This window comes from Protopterus annectens, chromosome 17.part0, assembly GCF_019279795.1.
Source record: "Protopterus annectens isolate FY-2018-M chromosome 17.part0, PAN1.0, whole genome shotgun sequence".
NCBI classification, from domain to species: Eukaryota; Metazoa; Chordata; order Ceratodontiformes; family Protopteridae; genus Protopterus; species Protopterus annectens.
Window position 1 is genome coordinate 332,327,084 of NC_056751.1, and position 23,314 is coordinate 332,350,397.

General features: G+C 45.2%; 1 protein-coding gene across 1 annotated transcript in view; it reads left to right on the plus strand.

Moving 5' to 3' along the window:
- Positions 1-23,314, plus strand: part of CPSF7 (cleavage and polyadenylation specific factor 7) — a gene marked incomplete in the record, with an annotated part of 1,291,852 nt that overhangs the window by 325,246 nt on the left and 943,292 nt on the right.

The following is a 23,314-nucleotide window of genomic DNA, read 5'->3' on the forward strand; positions in this document are numbered from 1 at the left end:
GAACCCACATTGGGTAAGCCAGTTACCAAAGTTACTATTTATAAATGGATAAGTTGGAATTTTTTTTTCTGTAACAAATCAGGTGTCACTTTACCAAAAAAACATTGGTGCTTATTCCAGTAGATCCATGGCAACGTCCTCAGTATTTCAGTCTCGAATGTACATGGATTGTGCAGTGACTGCTTGTCCTACTCCCCATACATTTATTACTCATTACAAATTGGAGCTGGTTTCCAGAGGAAGAACATATTTTGGTTCTGCGGTTGTCATGAATATCCTCCTTTGAGTCCACTCTGGGATTTCGGTAGCTTGGGGACTTTTGTACCATCAGTTAAGCAATGAATGAAAAAATTTAAAGCATCCAGATAAAAATGTGTATTTACCATAATGTTCATCTGTGTTGTCCATTTACTTCAACTCCCCTCCTACCATCCCCATTCTTAAAACTCCTGGAAGAATATCACATGGCCTATGTGCCTTTATTTGTTACATAGATTATACATAATGTGTGTGTGGATCTAGGACTAATATTAAACATGTTTCAACGGATCTGAAACTGCCGAGCACAGATTCATGAAACTGCTTTTTCACCAAAAACTTCACTTTCGCGAAACTGAAGTAAAAACACCCTTTTACATTAAAAAAAAAAAAAAAAAAGTAATCCTGTTTATGCAGGGGAGCAAGCTGCCCTGTACCCCCCCCCCACAGATCTCACTCGATCTGACTACAGTGGGGGGAAAGGGAATATTCTCATCTGAAGTGATCAGCTTAATTTGATAGGTCCTCCCCTTACCCATAATGCCCTGCTACCTCCTTCCAATCCTCAGATCTTGTTTGCTGCAGCTTTGTCAGGCACAAGTTTCTCGAGTTCCTAGCATTTAGGTGATTGTAAGTAAAAAAAAAAATTTCTAATTTTTGTGTGGATCGTACGATTCCCTAGTTTAAAATTTAGTGAACCCTTTCCCTTAGTGTTTGTGTGGGCGCATGTGTATTTTAGTTTAGAAATCATGGGTGAGACCCCAAAGGTCATCTTTAAGTGCATTGAGTGTGGCCATAAGCTTTCCCCAGCGGATGGCCACACTCTGTGCGTCATCTGCCTGGGGTTACAACATTTATCTTCGGGCTGCCAAATTTGCGCAGCCTTTAACCCCCGGGCCCTGAGGGATAGGAGGAATAAGCTGATTCTGGCGGTTTTCCAACCTGCGGAGTCTGCTTCCTCCTCCTCTACCGCGGTGGCTGCCCGTCTTGCTGTCCCCTCTCCCCTAGCTGGGACTCAACCTCCCACTTCTTCCCAGGGAGAGAGGGACTCAAAAAAAGACGAGAGAGGAGGGAGGGAGAAAGAGGCATAGAAGCCACAAGCGACAGGCCGACACGGCCTCCTCGGCCTCTCCTGCTAAACTTCTCTCCTCACCCCAGAAGGTCTCTGGACGTTCCTCCCCTCTGCTCCGTTCTCCACGTTTTTCCCCGGAGCTGGAGGAGGAGGCCCGACCATCTTCAAGATCATCTCTGCCTCCTTTAGTTCAACCCGTAGCGTCTCAGATGCTGATATGGACCGGATGATGCGTAGTTTCCTCCAAACCCATCTGCAGATGGGTGTGCTGCCCCCCCCCCCAACCGCTCTCTGGGGGGGGGGGGTTCAGCCACACTTTTTGCCCCAATAGTTCCTTCTCCGATCCACTATCTGGTTTCAGATCTGAGGAGTCTGAGTCAGGGAGTCGGCGCCAATGGTTATTGCCACCTTTATGGCGGCCATACCCTCGTCTGTCTGATCCCCTTTCGGATCCAAGCTCTCGGGGCCGAGAGCCATGTGTCTTATCAGAGGGGTCCAGTTTGTCTTGGGCTCAGTTTCGGTGTGAGCACACTTCCCTCTCTGGTCTGAGAGCTTTGGCTCCGCCGATCCCTGCGCCGGATCAGAGGGTGTTAACCACAGAGCTGAGAGAGATCGGTTAACACTTGGTTTTTGACATGGTGGAGAGGGTCCTCTCGAGAGGTTCGAGACCCCCTGCTCTTTCTTCGGATTCTGCCCCACTCCCTTGCAGCTGGGCTTGTTTTCCATCATCCAGTCCCAGGGACAGCCTGCATGGACTTTCCAGCCATTTCCACTGGTGGAAACCGACCCTGTTGGTGAGCCGCCTTCTGACAGTCCCACCGAGGAGGCCCCTCACAAACGTAAGTGTAAGAGGAGGCACTTGGAAGACACCAGGTCACCCCAGATGTCGTCTCCTTTGGAGGCATTATGAAAATGCTTCACCTAAAGGAGGGATGTTCAGCCCAAAAACCTTCATTGGACGAGTCTTTGTTCCTGGAGCTGTTGGACACAGACCAGTCTACCTCTTGGGTGTCCCCTCCGGCCGACCCCCTGGTTGACCACATCACTACCAGGGCATGGAAGGAACCGGATACTGTAGAGCCAATCCCCAGGAGGCCAGATAGGATTCTTAGTCACCCTGTGGATAGGACAGCTTGGAGTAAGGGTTCCCCGATAGATACCATGGTGGTGGCGGCAGCCACCAAGAAGGAACTTGTCCAGGATAGTTCCTCGATCCATCCCCCTGGTAAGTAGTTTCGGATGATGGATCATATCTGGAAGCGGATGTTTGCTTCAGCTACCTTTTCTAAGGTCGCTGAATTATTTGACCCATGTAATTAGGCTTCATTGGGATCTGGTGAAAGAATACGTTGAGTCTCCCCCGAGTCCATGTCAGCTGAGGATAAATGGACTTTCTCGGCTTGCATGGCCACTCTGAAATCTGTTTCAAACACATCTATGCGGCTACTTTCCCATGCCATGGAGGGAGCCTCTAGAGCTAGCGGGTCCGGCATCGCCTTGAGGTGTCACGCCTGGCTCCGGTTTTGTGGTTTTGCAGAACCGTTCAAGGCTTCCTTTGCAAACGCACCCTTTGACGGCTCTACCCTATTTGGAAAGACCGTCCGCGACACATTGGTTCAGAGCGAGAAAGACTGGAAGATGCGGTCTGCCTTCTGAGTCCACTTCTTGGCTCCCGTCTGAGTCCACTTCTTGGCTCCTCAAAGGTCCTTTTCCAGGAACCAGAGAGGACAGAAGATGTGGTTCCGGAAGTCTCAGCAGTCCCATTACGCTCTGGACCCTTCGTCCTTCAGAGGCAGAGGGGGACAGGGTGGATGCCGGCCCAGAGGCAGAGGGTGGGGGTGGGGGGGGGCGCAAAAAATTTTGGGTTGCGGGAACCTTTTTCTGACCCAACCAAGCAGCCCTGAGCAGTTGCCAGACTGCTACTTTGTGGAGGCAGTCGGGGGGTGTTTTTTGAAGCACTTGGCCCAGTGAGAGTCCATCACAACAGACCACTGGGTGCTACGAATAATATCCAGAGGTTACTCAATCCCTTTCATAAACCTGCTTTCTTAGTTGAGGCGCCTCCCCGATGTTCCACCCAGTCAGAGGGAGGCTGCAGCTTTAGAGGTAAAAACGTTGCTAGAAAAAAGAGCCGTCCTGCATGTCCCCCCAGGCCAATCCGGATTAGGCAATTACTCCTGGTTCTTTTTGGTGCCAAAAAAGGCGGGGGACTTAAAGGCCGATTCTCTACCTTTCAACAATGAACCTCTTCATTGCCAAGGAGAAATTCCGTATGGTCACGCTTCAATCCATTCTGCCCCTGCTGCAGGAGAAGGACTGGATGTGCTCCATAAACCTCAAGAATGCGTACTATCACGTTCTCATGGACAGGCGATCCAGGAGGTTCCTCCGCTTTCGGCTAGAGGCCAGTCATTACCAGTTCAGGGTCCTAACCTTCGGTCTCACCACAGCCCCCAGGGTGTTCACCAAGGTCATGGCAGTTGTAGCGGCCCACCTGAGACGGGTTTTCCCTTACCTAGACGACTGTCTCCTTACCGCCCCCACCAAGCATCTACTCTGATTAGCCAGGGATTGCTTCCTACTTCTAGCGTCCTGATTGGGGATCACCATAAACTTGAATTCATCCCTTCAGCCAATTCAAGTCTTGGAATTTATAGGGGCCAAAATAGACACGCTTCAGACCAAGTCCTTCTTGACAGACAGACAGACTTCGCAGTTTGACCTTGCACGCTTTAGCCCTTTTTCAGTCATCGTCTCAGTCAGCGGAGTTCGTCCTGAGGGCTTTAGGGTCCATGGCAGCAGCAATCAATCTCGCGCGCTTAGCTCGCTTAGACATGAGGATTCTCCAGTGGACTTTGTAGGTTCAGTGGTCCATCCGTCACCCGTTGGTCTTACTGATTCCTCTCAGCAGGGCTTGCAGAAATTCCCTTATGTGGTGGCTCCAATCTCGAGAGCTTCAGGAAGGTCGACAGTTTATGCCACAACCCCAAGCCATGGTGACCACTGACTCTTCTCGCCTCGGGTGGGGGGGGGGGCATTACGCGGGCAGAACTGTCCAAGGTACATGGACTCTGACAGAGACCGTCCTGCATATCAGTGTTCTGGAGATGAGGGTGGTGCTTCTAGCGTTGTAAGCCCTTCATGCTTTTCTCCCTCCAGGGACTATTGCGATTCAGTCAGACGACATGTCAGTGGTCTGGTACATCAACAAACTGGGGGGACCAGGTCTCGCCCTCTTTGCTGAGAGGCCATGAGAGTTTGGGACTGGGCGATATCCACCAACCATTTTCTGTTAGAAATGCACATTCCGGGTCGGTCCAACATCCTAGCGGACAAACTGAGTCTAACTATCCTCTCACCTTACGAGTGGTCTCTGAATCCCTTATTAGCGAAACAGTTATTCCGCAAGTGGGGTCAGCCTTGCTGCTTTCTCTTTGTCACCTTCCAATGTGATGCAGCGAGTTTTTCACTCTAATTCCCCCTCGGGGGAGGGGGGTCCCAGAGACGCTCTAGTTCATGCTTGGCCACTTGGTCTTCTTTATGCTTTTCCTTCTCTTCCGTTGATAAAATTCTTACAGAAAGCTAGTCTGTTGGGGAACAAGATTATCCTTCTAGCTCCATTCTGGCCTCGTCAAGCCTGGTTCCAGTGCCTACGGTCTCATCTTGTAGTTCCTCTCTGGATCTTGGATCCCATCCCGGATCTGATCTCATCCTTCGGGATTGATACCCCCGAATCTGGTCGTTAGCAAGCTCTCAGCTTGGTTGATCCAGTTCTATTAGTTGCTAGGACTCCCGGTATCCTGTCTGCAGTCAGATCTATCCTGGTAGCGGCGCATAAGCCTTCTACCAGGAAGGTTTAAAATAGTAAATGGAAGCGTTTTTCTATTTGGGCGTCTCATAGGAAATTGGACCCTTTCATTGCTCCCATCCCAGCAGTGCTCTATTTCCTATCTCATATTTTTCAGCAAGGAGCCAGTTCTTCTACTTTAAAGGTTCAAATGGCTGCCATCTCCCATTTCCATATTGGGGACAATCTCAATCCCCTCGTGTCCACCAAATTTGCAAGACCTTTCTGAAAGGTACTTTCCTCTTGAGACCTTCTACTAGGAACCCCGTCCCTCCATGGGATCTAATTTTGGTCCTTCAGGCTCTGACTGGACCTACTTTTGAATGTGCAGCAGCTGTCTATTTGAAAATCTTGTTCTGGAAAACTGCCTTTTTGGTAGTGATTACCTCTGCTAGAAGGGTGTCGGAACTTCAGGCCCTCTGTATTAAAGCCCCGTATCTTGTTTTCCATAAGGACAGAGTCCCTCTCGGGACTTAACCCGTCCTTTCTACCTAAAGTGGCCTCAGAGGCGAACATCAATCAGTCCATTAATCTTCCAGTTTTTTTCCCCTAATTACCAAAACAAAGGGAGTACAAACTTCATTTGTAAGATGTTAATAGACATTTACGTTTTTATTTACACAGAACTGCATTCCGCAAATCTGATCAGCTCTGTCTCCTTTGCAAAACCCTTCTTTGGTAAGCCTGTCGAAGGTAACTCTGGCCGGATGGATTTCGAATTGCATTTTGCTCACATACAAGCTATCTGGCCTGCTGGAGCCTACAGGCGTTCATGCTCATTCTACCCACTGTATGGCTACATCTGCTGCATTCTGGTCGAGAGTCCCCTTTGACATTTGCTCTGCGGCTACTTGGGCATCCTCTCATACCTTTATCTTTCACTATAAATTGATTTAATGTCTAGAGGTAGGGCAGCCTTTGGCTCTGCAATGCTCCGGAATATCCTTCCCTGAGGACCTCAGAAGTTTTTGGTAGCTTGAGACTCTGTCCCACAGGTTGATCAAATGAAGTTACCTACTTCAGATAAAGAAGTTATGTACTCACCATAACGTTCCATCTGAGTAGGTAACTTCATTTGTCAGCAACCGACCCTCCCTCTTCCCCCTAACCTGTTTTTTTGATTACTTGAATCCTAGGATGGTTTCTCAGGTCATTTGTTTAATCCTTAGGTTAGGATTCTTCAGGTTGATTTGTCATGGTGAGGTTATGTAGATGGGCAAACACGATCTGAGGATTGGAAGGAAGTAGGGTATTATGGGTTAGGGGGAGGAGCTTGGAGCTCGGATCTTTAGCTTTGAAAGCTGCCGGCTTGGATCCGGGTCGGATCCGATACCCACAGGTTGCTGACAAATGAAGTTACCTACTCAGATGGAACGTCATGGTGAGTACATAACTTCTTTTTATCCCCTCTTTGCCCACCATCTCAGCAACAGACCTTTCCTCGTGTGTTTTTAGTTCAGTTTAACAGAAGTGCTTTTTTTTTGTAAAAATGCACTTTCGTGAAACTGTGCACAGTCGTTTCGATATCTTAGTGTCTAGCATTAGTCGTAGACGCGTGTATATAATATATAGGGTGTGAGTGTACTAATGCTCAACGACAAGTTTCAACATATCAAATGACTGTGCACAGTTTCACGGACATGCTTTTTCATCGAAAAAAGCACTTCGTGAAATGGTACTATACAAATCACTGCGAATTGTCTGTTGCTGAGATTGTGGCAAAGAAGGGGATAAGGGAATATTCCCTTCCTCCCAGTGTAGTGAGAGCTGTGGGGGGTGCAGGGGGGGCTTGCCCCCTGCATAAACATGTTTTTTTTTTTTGTTAGGTGGTGGTTTTTTACTTCAGTTTCGCGATGCTGCTTTTTCTGTGAAAAAGCACTTAAGCTAATCTGCGCTCGGCAGCTTCAGAATCGTTGAAACGTGTTTTAGTATTAGTCCTAGATCCACACAAACATTGTGTAATCTATATCCTTTTTTTGCACCGCATAGATGCACCTGCAAAGAAGAAACAAAACAACAAACCTGCTTCTCCTCCTCCTGATACACAGCAGGAATGATTGTACTTTTTTCAAGGCCTTTATGGCCCTTGGTCCTCTGTCAGGCCCCTCTCCGAAATGTGGTACTATTTCAAGTGGGACTCCACAGGGATGTCAGAGGTCCAGAAGTGCTGTTATGACCTCAAAGTCCAGAACCCCAGCCCATCATCTGTTCCTCCAGTAATCCTTGCATTTCTAGATGCTTTTGTTTCCGTTTCCACCCACACAAACTTACAGCCACCAGCTTTTAAAAAAAAAAACGTGAGTACCCAAGGACTGCCAGTTCCTTTTTAAGGCACCTGGTGCAGATCCTTCAGTTATTTCTTTTGCCTCTGATTAGGCCTCCAGGTAGTTGCCTCTTTCTCTGCTATCAAAGATTGCAGACAGTTTGAGACTGGGAAAGAATCTATAATTCTGCTATCCTGGCCTTCAGAGCTTTAAATCATCAGACAAGAATGACTTAAGTTCAACTTGGAACTCCTTTCCCAAGTTTCTAAATTGGTATCTGATATGCCTGACTCTACAAATAAGACCCTGTTATCTTCTCTCCTTGCCACTTCCTCTGTTAGCTAGACATTCTGTCCAGTGCACCAGTGATGCAGTAGAAGCTTCCACTAGGGCTGCTGCTTCCTCTTCTGCCCATGGGTTTGCCTGGCTAAGGCTTCAGTCTCCACCTGAAGACATCAAGCCTAAGCTGATGGATGCCCTCCTGGATTTTACTGCCCTGTTTGGGAAAACTTCCACGGAGCTCTTCTAGTCTCTGCAGGAAAAAAGCAAGGACCTTAAGGATTTCAAACACTTCTTGATATCCCCTGTGATTGTTTCACAGGAATTACCTTGCGAAACAAACTTTTGTACACAAGCAATCCAGAGGTCTTCAATCTAGACTTGAAGAGGACTAAAGACTTCCCTTTTACGCTTCTGTGTCTCATATAACCAAGCAGCTCTTTCCTGACCGAACGGGCTCATCCTTCGTGACTCTTGTGACTCTTGCAGCAATCTAATGGGAACTCCTCACTTAGGACTCTCGGATGTTAAGTATAAAAGGGGGTAATTCATGGTTTGGCACAAAGTGCCTGCTTTCATGGGAATCCCCCTACCACCAAAAGATCAACCTCCTCTTTTCCCATCAACTCTACTGGGACTCCTACTACAGGGCACCATAGAGCCTGATGTTCATCGTGCATGCTGCAGTCATCACACTTGGGTTATCCTGTCGTCAGGCAGTCCCGCAGTCGGCCTGAATTCCAAAGTCTTGGTCCGGCGTCGGTTGCTGTCGCTTCTTCCCTGACGTCAGTGCGCCACGGGTATATGAGGCATCCAACGCCATTTTCTTCAGTCTTTCTTGCCGCGCGGTGCCCAAAGCAGAAGGAGTTCGCAAGTGCCGGTTGGCCGACACCTGAGATTTTCGAATCGAATTTCAGTCCGAAGTCTTCAAAGCTAAGTACCCCATTGGGGAACCTTTTCTTGCCTCAGTCCGATGTCATAAAAGGTTAATTGCATTTCTTGTGGGAAGCAAATACCTCATAAGGACTTTCATTCTTATTGTATACCTTGCCTAGGCCCAGACCACGACGTCACTGGCTGTCGGTTTTGTGCTAGGTTCAATAAACGAACTATGAAGCGACGCTTTGATTTCGCACGACACTACTTCGATAGGAAATTTAATTACACTATGCCGTCGGAGCAACCGACTACCGGCATGCATAAAAAACTCAGGCAGCCTAGATCCAAGCCAGACTCCGAGGTCTCGGCTGGGCTGGTTGCCGGTTCTCCGGTTTTCAGTGAGGCGCCTACGCAGCCCCTGACGACCGCAGAATTGGAACCCCAGACCTCTTTGGATTCTCAAGCAGAGAGTTCTAGGCCGACGCAGCCATTTTCTTTAGGCCCAACCGACAACATTGCAGAAGGAGAAGCCGGTGCTGCGGAAACACCTTCAGTTAAAGAAGGTGTCTTCAGACAGAATACTCTCACCATAAAATCTTATACTAAGCTTAAGACTCCTGTAATACCAAAAAAGACTGCACATCAGTCTCCAGTTCAAGGCCTCATGCCTAAGAAACAGATGCTTAAAATGGCTGAAGATTTGATTTCTTTAATCAGGGGTTCCCAACCCCCCCCCCAGACAAAAGGCCTAGACAAGAGGAGGATTATGCCTCCTCTGATCAAGTGTCTATTTCCTCAGGCTCCTCTGAGGAACAGGATTACTCCTTTCCCCCTTATGAAGATTCTGAAGCTGAAGATTCCATTCCCTCAGCTTCTCCCCCTGAAGACTATTCCTTTGGGGAAACCTTACATACCATGAGGGAGCATTTCCACTGGGAAGGTCAGGACTACTCTGACTCAAAGAAAAGGCTCCGAGCGTTTCTTTTACTCCCCTAGCATAGACCACTTGCTATCCCTCCAGTTTTAGACATTGTGGATGATGTTTACTTAGAATCTAGTCTAAATCGAGATTCTCTGCCTCCTGCTCCAGCCAAACCAGATAGATGATAGAGTGCCTGACTCACAAATTCCTTTACAAAAGCCTTGTTGCTGGCCCAGAGACAATCTCCCAGGGTCCCAAAGGGGCTAAGGCTTCTATGGATAAAAATCCTGTACCCTCTGAAAGGGACTCCAGAGCACTAGACAGGTGGGGGAAGAAGGTTTACACCTCAGCTACTCTAGCTATGAGAGCACTAAATTGTCAATTTCACATGCTGAAATACCAGCAATTCCTAATGTCTCAAATAAAACAAAAGATGAGCACGTACCCTCAGCAGTCCGAATTCAAAGAAATGCAGGATCTGTTGCATGCAGCTGAACAGGTGGGCAAACATAACTTTACAATGTGGATTTGATTCCTTGGAAGTTTCCTGTAGAGTAGCTGTTACTGGGTCTGTTATACGTAGGCATGCTTGGTTAAAGGAGCAAACTCTGCCTGATCATGTTAAAGCAAAATTACTAGATGCACCCTTACAGCAGGATGTCTTATTTTGGGTTAAAGCAGAAGAGGTTTTAAAGAAAATGGAGGATAAGGAAAAATCTATGCAGACTGTCAAAGATTTCTTACAAGTACAACCCCCACGCTTTAGCAGAAATTGGCCAGCAAAAAAAATTGGTCCTTTCCAGCTTCTGACAGACCACAGAGGGGTAAATACAGATGCCCAAGGGGCAGAGGACAAGCACAAATCCCTTACAAACCTCGCCAATGGGGCACTGCAGCACAAAAGGGAGGAGAAGACGGGTCCCAAACTACTAGAAGACAAACACAATGACTTAAACTTCAAACTGCCAAGCAAAAATCTCTTGGCAGCTCCCTTGGGAGGAAAATTAGCATTTTTTATAGACAACTGGCACATCGTCACAAAGGACAAATGGGTCCTAGACATTGTCACAAGGATACAGATTCCATTTCCACACCTTGCCAAGGATAAAAGGAATGTCAAACTTGCCACAAAATCAATGGGCAGAGGCACAAAAACAAATTACAGCTCTCATGGACATGAGAGCCATTCAACTGGTACCTACACAGGAGCAAGGCCAAGGATTTTACTCGAGGCTCTTTCTAGTCCCCAGAAAGGACAATGCTTTGAGACCCATTCTGGACCTTTCAATTCTAAACACCTTCTTGCAAGTACCCAAATTCAAGATGCTAACACTACAGCTTCTTCTCATGTTGGGCTTGAAAGCTTGGCTAGTAACGTTGGACCTCAAGGAGGCATACCTGCATGTCCCTATCAGACGAAATTGCAGAAGATACCTCAGTTTCATTGCAGGTTCAACCCATTACCAATTCTCTGCACTGCCCTTTGGCTTATCTACTGCACCCAGGGTCTTCACAAAATGCCTGGCACCAGTGATTGCATACTGCAGACAAAGGAATTCAAATATACCCATACCTGGATGACTGCCTCATCCATGCAGAAAGCAAGGACATTCTCTTACAACATCTGACTTTTGTAGAAGTTGCCTAGGGTACACGGTAAACGAAAAGAAATCAAAACTAGTGTCCTCACAAAACATATTCCTGGGTGCCAGTTTGAATAAAACGGCCCAAATGGCTTATCTCATGCCAGGCAAGCAACAGCTGACTCAGTACTTCAAAATAATGGCAACAAAGACAACTCCATGCAAGAAAAATTCTGCAGGCCTTGGGATTCATGGCATCTTGCATACTACTAATACCATTTGCAAAACTGCATATGAGGAAATTACAATGGTACCTGAAAAGCATATGGACTCGGCACAGCCACAGCTTGGAAACAATGATATCACTCATTCCCTACCTTCAACAGGAGTTTCTCTGGTGGGCACAGGCATGTCACCTCAACAAGGGTGAGCCTTTCATCTTACCACAGCCAGGCAAACTGACAACAGATGCATCGGACTATGCCTGGGGGGGGCACACATGGCAGGACAGTGCATTCAGGGCAAATGGACTACAAATCAAAGGCATCTGCATATCATTCAATAAGAAATGCTAGCAGTACAGAATGCTCTAACAGCTTTCAAGGACCTCTTACACCCAGGACAACTAATAATAGATGGACAATACCACAGTAATGTGGTACATAAACAAGCAAGGAGGCACACATTCCTACCCTCTATGCAGGCAAGCAATGACCTTGTGGAACACAGCACTGCCTTACCAGGTTCAGTTACAAGCACAATTCCTGCCAGGAAAGAAAAACACATTGGCAGACCTAAGCAGAAACATCATGGATTCCCGCGAGTGGAAACTAGATCCACAAGTATTTCCAATGATAACTCAAAAATGGGGACGCCCAGATAGATCTGTTTGCCAACCCCCAAGGCTACCAACTTCAAAAATTTTGCACAAGGACATTCCATCCACAAGCTTGGAAAGTGGACCCCCTCATTCAGTTGGAAAACATTAACAGTGTATGCTTTTCCTCCACTGCCTCTTCTAGCAAAGGTACTGCTGAAAGTCAGATTAGAGGCCACAAATGAATACTCATTGCACATGACTGGCCACACCAGCACTGGTGTCCAATTCTAAGGAACATGGCCCGTGTCCCACCATGGATTTTACCACATATTCCTCACCTGCTCACCCAGCGAGACAATCGGATTCTACACAGTCAGCTCAAGACTTTAAACCTGGCTGCATGGCAAATTACCTAAACAACCAGCCAACACCTCTGTCCAAAGCTGTTATGGATGTCATTCTGGAGGCCAGGAGGCCCAGCACCAGGAAAACCTATTCAGACAAATGGAAAAGATTTTGTGCCTGGAACCAGGCTAAAGGCCCAAATCCCCTTTATCCAAACATTCCTCAGATTCTACAATACTTAACTGAGATGTTACACAAAGGACTTTCCTTTTCATCTATTAAGATCCACGCCTCAGCAATTTCAGCTCATTACAACACGGATCCTCCTTTATTTTCACATCCACTCCTAAGACAGTACCTCAGAGGGGCTAAGAACTTAAGACTGCCCAAGAGAGCACCAACATCTACTTGGGATCTCAACTTTGTTCTGGAAAAGCTTACACTGCCGCCCTTTGAACCAGCTTTTTCAGCGGATTTAAAATAATTTTCATGGAAAACTGCCCTGCTACTAGCAATAACTTCAGCTAGAAGAGTCTCAGAGCTACAGGCACTAACGGCAGTGGAGCCTTTCCTCATTTTTCATCAAGACAGAGTCTCTCTCTACGAACCAATCCTTCCTTTATGCCAAAGGTGGTATCCAGTGTGGCCCTAAACCAAACCATTCATTTGCCCACCTTTTTCCCAAATCCCCAGAACAAAGGAGAAAGACTCTTGCACTCTTTGGACATTCACAGGCAATTACTTTACTACTTGGATAAAACTAAGGTTTTCAGAAAATCTGACCAGCTCTTTGTAGCCTATGCTGCAGGATCACAAGGAAAAGCTATCTCAAAACAGACCATTTCAAAATGGACAGGACATTGCATACGTTTCTGCTACACGCATCACGGGAAACCGGTACCTGCTAACATTAGGTCTCACTCCACCAGGGCTACAGCTACATCAGCAGCCTTTCTCAGGGGAGTGCCAACCAAGGATATTGGAGTTCATTGCACACCTTCACCAAACTATCACTTGCCACTATATTCTAAGACTACAGCTGGTTTTGTCACTGCAGTTTTGCAGGGCCTACTAGCTTCTTCTAACCCTGTTTAACTCCACCACCCATCCTTAGCTTTGGGATTCTACCCAAGTGTGATGACTGCAGCAGGGTAACACTATGAACATAGTACAGTTTTGTACCTACCATAAATGTAGATGTTTGAGTGTTCACCCTGCTGCAGTCCAGGTTACCCTCTCTCCATCCCCTCAGAACTAGCTGGACTTAACTATACCACTCTATCCTATACAATCTCTGTGGTGTATTTGCTTGTTGCCTGAAGGTATTTTATTTTTATATGTACTATTTTATATAGCAATATATATATATTTTTTTCCTACCTATTGGGAGCACCTGACATCTGGGGCAAGAAAAACTGAAGAAAATGGCGTCTGATGCCTCTTCTTATACTCCTGGCGCACTGACGTCAGGGAAGAAGCGACCACAACCGACGCCGCACCAAGACTTTGGAACTCAGGCCAACTGCGGGGACCGCCTGACGGCAGGATAACCCAAGTGTGATGACTGTAGCAGGGTGAACACTCTAACATTTACATTTATGGTAGGTACAAAACTGTACTTCAAGCTCTTACTGGCCCCCCTTTAAACCTGCAGCTTCAGTGGATCTTAAATACTTATCTTGGAAGACGGCCTTTCTTATTGCCATTACTTCGGCCAGAAGGGTTTCAGAGCTTCAAGCCCTTTGCGCCAAACCTCCATATCTGGTCTTCCATAAAGATAAGTTTCCCTCAGGACCAATCCCGCCTCCTTACCTAAAGTCGCCACAGAGTCCAACATTAATCAATCTATCAATTTGCCAGTGTTTTTCCCAAATTATCAAAACAAAGGTGAATACAAATTACACTCTTTAGATGTGCACAGACAATTGAGGTTCTATTTACACAGGACTGCTGGTCATAGAAAATCTGAACAACTCCTTGTATCCTTTGCGAAACCCTTTTTGGGTAAACCTGTGTCAAAAGCTACATTACATTGTCCAGATGGATTTCACAATGTATGCTTGAATATAAGAGTTATGGCCGACCAGAACCTGTCTGAGTTAATGCCCATTCTACTCTATTTTCAACTTCTGCTGCCATTTGGTCCAGGGTGTCCTTGGATGATATTTGTTCTGCAGCCACTTGGGCTTCATCCCATACCTTTATTACACATTACAAGCTGGATTTAATTTCCATAGGAAGGGTGTCCTTTGGCTCTGCAGTGCTCCGGAATATTCTTCCATGAGGACCTCACAAGTTTAGGTAGCTGGGGACTTTGTCCCACAGGTTGAACAAATGAAGTTAACTACTTCAGATAAAGAAGTTATGTACTTACCATAACATTGCATCTGAGTAGGTAACTTAATTTGCCAGCAACCACCCCCCCCCCCCTCCGTCCCCCTAACCTGTAGCTCATCCTTTTAGGACCTTGAGTTCTCTGTACTAGATAACATCAGGTTAGGAAGTTTAGTTGATCTTGATTGTAGTAGGCTATAAGGCTAAGCAAACTCTGAGGACTGAGGAGGATGGCAGGGGGTTATGGGTAAGAGGGAGGATCTTGGAGCTTGGATCTTAGATGAATAAAGCTGCCGGTTCGGATCCGATACCCACAGGTTGCTGACAAATGAAGTTACCAACTCAGATGGAACCTTATGGTAAGTACATAACTTCTTTTTTCAAGTTTCAGAACCGAAGTCTTCAAAAAGGCTAAGTACCCCGTTGGGGATTTTTTTTCTTGCTCTTAACCAATGTCAGTAAAAGTTAATTGCATTACCTGTGGAAAGCAAATACCTCAGATTTTCATTCATACTGCATTCCTTGCTTGGGCCCAGACCACTAAGTCCCTCACTGCCGGCTTTGTGCTATACTCAACCCCCAAACTATTTCTGTCTCGTTTTGCAGGAAATTATTTTGGTACTCTGTATAACTATCCAGAAACGGCTTGGGTAAGCCATCCGACTACAGATATTCTGAAAAAAACGTAAATATATATACAGACCGTATAGGTCCGAAACTTCTGACTACACTACCGTTAAGCTAGTCGCCAGTCTGCCGGTACTCAGTGAGGTGCTTTTGCGGCCCCTGATACCCGCCACTTCAGATTTGCAGGCCTGCACTCAGTGAGGTGCTTTTGCGGCCCCTGATACCCGCTACTTCAGATTTGCAGGCCTCTACTGGGACCCATTCGGAGTCAAGTATGCCGCGAGATGCTTTGACTATGGAACCTGCGGATGTCTCTACTTTGGATGGGTCCGGAGCCGCTGTGCAGGCACTGGCTTCCGAGGGTGTATTCAGGCCTACAGACTTGCATTTTCAACAGACGCCATCTTCATAGAGGCCTAAAACTAGACCCACGCCTAGAAAACCAACATCCAAACCGCATGGTCAGACCCATATGCCTAAAAAAAAATGCTTAGAATGGCTGAAGACCATATTGCTTTAATTTGGGGAAGCCAGCCTTCCTCCCTCTAAGACCTAGATCTGATTTTTCCTTCTTATTCGGATCAGGATTCTATTTGTTTCTTATTACCAGGATTTGCCATTATCTATGAGGATTCCGATGCAGAGGATTCCATTCCCTATGCTTCCCCTCAGATTTTTCTTTAGGTGAAACCTTGCACACCCTTGGGAGCATTTCTGCTGGGAAAGGCAGGATTACTCTGATTCCAAATGGAGGCTTAGGGACTTCTTACTCCTTCGTCAACACAGGTCTTTAGCTATCCCCCTGATGTTCTTCGTGTTTCACTGTTGCAGTCATTGCATTTGGGTAATCTGGGAGGTTGCTGTCAGTCGGCCTGAATTCCAAAGTCTTGGATCCTGTGTCAGTTGCGGTCTTCTCTTCCATGATGTCAGGTCGTCAGGGGTATAAAACATGCAGCTGACACCATTTTCTTTAGACTTTCTTGCCGTGCAGTGTCTGAAGCAGAAGCATTTTCGCAAGTGCCGGTCGGCCGACTACGGATAAATTCGAGCGAGTTTCAGAACAAAAGTCTTCACTAAAGCCAAGTACCCTGTTGGGAAACTTTTTTTTTCTTGCTTTTTACAGCTGTCAGAGAAAGTTAATTGTATTACTTGTGGGAAGCAAATACCTCAGGATTTCCATTTATACTGTATTCCTTGCCTAGGCCCTGATCACAACGTTGCCTGGCTGTCGGTTTTGTACTAGATTTAACCAACGCACTATTAAGCGTCTGTATATTTTTGCATCTGAGTATTTGGGAAACAGATTTAACTACCCAGAAATGTCGTCGGATAGCAATCAGACTACTGGAGTACATAAACACAAAGAAAAGGACAGAGAAAGGCAGTAGAGATCCAAAACGGATGAAGCTTCTAAGCCAGTTGATGGTACTCAATGAGGGGCTTTCTCAGCCCCTGATACCTGCTACCTTCGAGTTGCAGGCCTCTACCGACACCTATGTGGAGTTTGGCATGCTGCAAGGTACTCAAGGTATTGGACCGACGGATGTATCTCCCTCGAATGGGTCCGGAGCCGCTGAGCAGGCACCGGCTTCTGAGGGTGTATTCAGACCTCAACATTAGTATATCAAACAGACAGCTGCAAAACCAAATACAAAAGCAACTTCTAAAACTAAAATACTGACGCATGAGCCACGTGCCCAAGCCTCTATGCCTAAAAAACAGATGATCAAAATGGCTGAAGACCTTGTTACCTTGATCAGTGGTACCCATCTCCCTCCAGATAAGAGGCTTAGGCAAGACACTCATTATGAATCTTCAGATCAGGTTTCTATTTCTTCTGATTCCTCTTCTGATCAGGAATTGTCTATACCTCCCTATGAGGATTCTGATGCTGAGGAGTCTATTCCATCTGCATCTCCTTTTGAGGATTATTCATTTGGAGAAACCTTGCATACTTTGAGGGAGCATTTTCACTGAGTCAAGATTTCTCAATCAAAAAAGAAGCTCAGTTTTCCTTCTCCCTCGGCACAAGCCTTCAGCCATCCCCGTTTGTCATTGTGGATGATGTGTTTTCGGAGTCAAGCTTGACCCCTGACTCCTTATCTCCAGCTCCCAGTAAGCCTGACAGATATTAGAGTCCCCGACTCGCATACATTTTTATTTAGAAACCCTGCTGCTGATCCTGAAACTATTTCACAGGGTCCAAAGGGAGTTAAGGCTTCAACAGCAAAAAATCCTACCCCCTCTGACAGAGATTCAAGGGCACAGGACAGATGGGGAAAAAAGGTTTATACATCTGCAACCTTGGCAATCAGGGCCTTAAACTGTCAGTTTCATATGATTACCAACAGCATGTTATGGGATTGCTGAAATAGAAAAAGATTTCAGAATGTGCAGAAAATAAAGAATTGCAGGAATTATTGCATGCAGCTGAATAAGTAGGAAAGCATACTTTGCAATGTGGTTTTGATTCTTTAGAGGCCTCCTGCAGGGCCGCAGTTACTTTATCTGTGATTAGGAGGCATGCTTGGTTAAAGGAACAAAATTTGCCTGATCACGTTAAAGCTAAATTGTTAGATTACCTTTACAGCATGATTCTCCGTTTGGTATTCAGGCAGAAGAGGTTTTAAAGAAATGGAAGACAATGCTAAGTCTATGCAAACTGTTAAAGATTTCTTACAAGTGCAGCCACCAAGATTCAGTAGACAGTGGCCTACAAAAAATTGGTCCTTTCCTGTGTCAGACAGAACTCAACGGGGCAAATCCAGACGCCCCAAGGGTTCCAGGTACCAGGCTCAAGACTCGTACAGGTGTAAGCAATGGGGCGCATCCACCTCCAAATCTGGAGGCGATAAAGCTCAAACCTACAGAAAGCAATCCCAATGATTTCCCTCTGCCTACACCAAGCACTTACCTTTTGGCAGCACCCATAGGGGGAAAATTAGCGCTTTTTGCTCAAAATTGGCAGTTAACCCAGGACAAGTGGGTACTAAACATAGTATCACATGGATACAGATTCCGTTTCCACACTGACATATGGTTGGCCAGATCAGCCAAAAAATCAATGGGCAGAGGCCCAGAAACGGGTTACATTCCTCATGGATATGGGGGACATTCAGACAGTACCAGAACAGGAAAAAGGACAAAGTTTTTACTCAAGACTGTTCTTGGTACCCAGAAAGGACCAGGCCTGGCAGCCAATACTGGTTTTATCGATTTTGAGCACATACCTGGACATTCCGTAATTCAAAATGCTGACTTTGCAGAAGCTTCTGCCCATGCTGGGCAAGAATGCTTGGGTGGTGACTTTAGACCTAAGAGAGGCATACCCGCTTGTCCCAGTAAGATACCTCAGATTCAAGGCTGGCTTAATGCTTTACCAATTCTCTGCACTGCCCTTTGGCTTATCTACTGCGCCCAGGGTCTTTACAAAGTGCCTGGCACCAGTAATTGCATTTTGCAGACAAATAAGTGTTCAAATATATACATAGATGGACGACTGTCTCATTCAAGCAGAGAAGCACGCTCTTCTACGACACCAGGCGTTTGTGAAAAGGCTTCTAGCATGCCTAGGGTGCACAAATGAAAAATCACAGCTAGTACCCTCTCAAACGATAACATTCCTGGGTGAAAGCTTGAATACAACTTCCCAGATGGCTTACCTCACGCCAGACAAACAAAGGCAACTGACTACTTGCTTGAAACTGGCAACAAAAACCCAGTCTTCTGCAAGACAAATTATGCAGGCTCTGGGTTTCATGGCATCCTGCATTCTACTAATTCTATATGCAAGACTGCATATGAGGAAACTTCAATGATACCCAAAAAGTTTATGGAGTCAACATTCACACAGTCTGGAAACGATTCCTCTCATTCCCTGCCTGCAACAGGAGTTTCTATGGTGGGCAAAGGCCGGTCACCAAAACGTGGGACGGCCCTTCACTCTACCCTCTGCCAGCCAAACCTTAACAGAGGCATCAGGTTATGCCTGTGGGGGCCCACATGGCAGGAAGATGCATTCAGGGCATATGGGCACCAAATCAAATGCATCTACACATCAACCAGAAAGATATGCTAGCTGTTCAAAATGCCCCAACAGCCTTCAAGGACTTACTTCATCCAGGACAACTGCTGATAAAGACGGACAACACCACAGTCATGTGGTATATAAACAAGCAAGGGGGCAAACACTCATACCCCCTTTGCAGATTAGCCATGGCACTGTGGGGCACAGCTTTGACCTACCAAATGCATCTTCAAGCTCAATTCCTGCCAGGAAAACAAAACACTCTGGCAGACGATTTAAGCAGAAACATTATGGATCCTCACGAGTGGAAACTAAATCCAGAAGTCTTCAGCATGATAACAGCGAAATGGTGGAGCCCAGACATGGATCTATTTGCCTCTCCTCAAAATTATCATCTGAAAAGATTCTGCACAAGGACTTATCACAGACAAGCATGGAAAGTGGACACCCTATCCTTCAGTTGGAAAAACTTATTTGTTTACGCCTTTTCTCCTCTGCCTCTTCTACCCAACGTCCTCCTAAAAAGACAAGAAAAGTCAAAGATATTAATTTCCCAGACTGTCCAAGCCAATACTGGTACCCAATCCTAAGGAACTTCTCTCAATACCCAGCTTGGACCTTGCCCCAAAGACCAACTTCTGTTCCAGCAAAATAATCAGATCCTGCACAATCAACTACAGACTCTAAACCTGGCAGCATGGCTAATCATGTAGTCATACAAAGAACACCTCTCAGTAAAGCTGTGATGGATGTCATTTTGGAAGCCAGAAGGCCTAGTACTAGAAAATCGTATGCTGACAAATGAAAGAGATTCTGTGCTTGGAGTCGAGCACAAGGAGCTGATACAGCAGAACCAAATATTGCTCAGATATTACAATACTTAACTGAAATGCTTGACAAAGGCCTGTCTTTCTCATCAATTAAAATCCATGCTGCTGCCATTTCGGCTCATTGCAATACAGAGCCCACCAATCTTTTCTCATCTTTTACTAAAGCAGTATCTTAGAGCCAAAAATTTAAGGCCTCCTAGAAGATCACCATTACCTGCACGGGACCTCAATTATGTGTTGGAAAAGCTCACCCTGCCTCCATTTGAACCAGCTGCTACTGCTGATCTAAAGCTCTTATGGAAAACGGCTCTGGTTACTTCGCTGCTAGCAATTAATTCAGCAAGAAGAGTTTCAGAGCTACAGGCCCTAATGGCTGTAGAGCCTTTTATCATATTTTACCCAGACAAGGGTGTCTGAGGACAAATCCTACTTTTATGCCCAAGGTGGTTTCTAGTGTAGCCCTTAACCAAACAATGCATCTGCCAACTTTCTGTCCAAATCTGCAGAACAAGGGAGAGGGAATTCTTCATTCTTTGGACGAACACGGACAGCTAAGATTCTACTTGAGCAGGACTAAAGCTCTAAGAAAAACTGAGCAATTATTTGTGTCATATGGTGCAGGATCAGAAGGGAAGGTGGTTTCAAAGCAGACAATTTCAAAGTGGATAAGCCACTGCATCCATTTCTGCTACTTGCACCATGGTAAACCTGTGACCAATGGCATTAGGTCTCATTCCACCAGAGCTGCAGCTACTTCAGCAGCCTTTCTCAGAGGAGTACCAACCAAAGACATTCTAGAGGCTGCTACTTGGAGTTCTGTTCACACCTTTACAAAGCGTTACCATTTGTCTCTTTACTCAAAGTCCAGGGCAGGATTTGCCACTGCATTGCTGCAGGGCCTTATAGCCACACCTAATGCTGTTTAGCTCCAGCCTCCCAACCATAGCTTTGAGATTCTATCCAAACGCAATGACTGCAACAATGAAACACTAGGAACACAGTACAGTTGTGTACACTTACCATAAATGTAGATGTGCAAGTGTATTCACTGTTGCAGTCCAGGTTACCCTCTCGCCATTCTGAAATTTATCTTTTCTTCTCTGTCTTCTACAACCTAACCTATGTGGTGCATTTGCTTGCAGATGAATGTAAAGTTTTATATTGATGCGTGTGTGTGTGCGTGTGTGTGTGTATGTATATGTATGTATATATATATATATATATATATATATATATACCTATCTATACATCTATCTATACATCTATCTATACATCTATCTATACACCTATCTATACACCTATCTATACACCTATCTATACATCTATCTATACATCTATCTATACATCTATATATATATATATATATATATATATATATATATATATATATATACACATCTATCTATACATCTATCTATATCTCTCTCTCTCTATATATATATCTATATCTATATATCTATCTATCTATACATCTATCTATACATCTATCTATACATCTATCTATCTATCTATCTCTCTCTCTCTCTATATATATATATATATATATATATATATATATATATATATATATCTATATATATATATCTATATATATATCTATATATCTATATATATATATCTATATATATATATATATATATATATATATATATATATATATCTATCTATCTATCTATCTATCTATCTATCTATCTATCTATCTATCTCTATCTGGGTCCCTTTCAGTACACCGACACGCTAGAAGGCCGACACTCTACAGAAGGAGACGAGAAGACAGACTACTCAGATGATCGACAAGGTGAGATCCCGACGGACGAAACTCCGACATGGGCAAGGTGTGAGCGCGACTCTAAGTGTGCGATAGAGTGAGGGATTTAGTGTTAGGGAGCGGGCAGGTAAGTGTGCGATAGTGACGGACTATATGTTTAAGCGTGGGTTAAGTGAGTTAGGGTAAGTGTGCGGTTGTGTCGGACCTTAGGGTTTGGGTTAAGGTTAGTGCATGTATAGTTGTGTGTAATGTGTAGTTTACGTTTTGTGTCGGTGTTTTGGGTGTAGGTGTTATGATGTTCGGTTTTGTGTGTTGGTGTTTTGGGTGTCGGCTTTGTGGCGTATCGGTGTAGTGAAGGGGATCCATATAGATAGATATATATATATATATATATAGATATAGAGATATAGAGATATAGAGATATAGAGATATATATATATATATATATATAGATAGATATATATATATAGTGTGTATAATTATATATTTTTTATATATAATTATAAATAATTATATATATATGTATATATATTTATAATTTGCTACCTTTTTGGGGTCACCTGACATTGGGGGCAAGAAAAACTTAAGAAAAAGATGTTGGCTGCAGGTTTTATACCCCTGACGTCATGGAAGAGAAGACCGCGACTGATGCAGGACCCAAGACTTTGGAATTCAGGCCGACTGAGGGCATCCTGCCAGCAGATTACCCAAATGTAATGACTGCAACAGTTGAATGCACTCTTAATATCTACATTTATGGTAAGTGCACACAACTGTACTTTTCTAAAGTTGTTGTTGCGTCTTTCGGCTTTTCCCGGTTAGGGGTCGCCACAGCGGAACTCTGGTCCGCTAATGATTGGCAGTTGATTTTTACGTGCAGAGTTGCCAGCCCTGACTCACAGCCTTCAACGAAGGTACACCCATTCATGCAGGTCTCCAGGCAGAAGACGTTCTAATTGCGAATCGAACGGGACAGCGTTTTACTGTGAGGCAACAGCACTACCGCAGCACCAGCACCGCAGTCCCTAACTGTACTTTTCTAAAGTAACCTTGTCAAAATGGTTGGTTGACACCATTGCCTATACTTAACCATTTGCTACAAAAAGATCTTCCAGCAAGACCCAAAGGTCATTCAACCAGGTTAGTCGCTACTTTGGTAGCTTTTCTATCTAGATTGCCCTTGGATTCAATTTGTGCAGCAGCTACTGTGGCAGATCCTCATACATTTATTTTTCATTGCAAAGTAGATGTGGTTTCCCGGGGCAGGGCTTCCTTTGGTTCCACGGTTCTGAAGAGTCTGTTCCAATGAGCCATCCAGGATTGAGGTGCTAGGGACGCTGTCCCATCCTGCAAGAACGACTGAGAGACTGAACAACTTAACTTAAAGAAGTTATGTACCTACCATAACGTTCCATGTTAGTTGTCCTTCATCTCGCCTTCCTTCTCGAGTCCCTCTCTC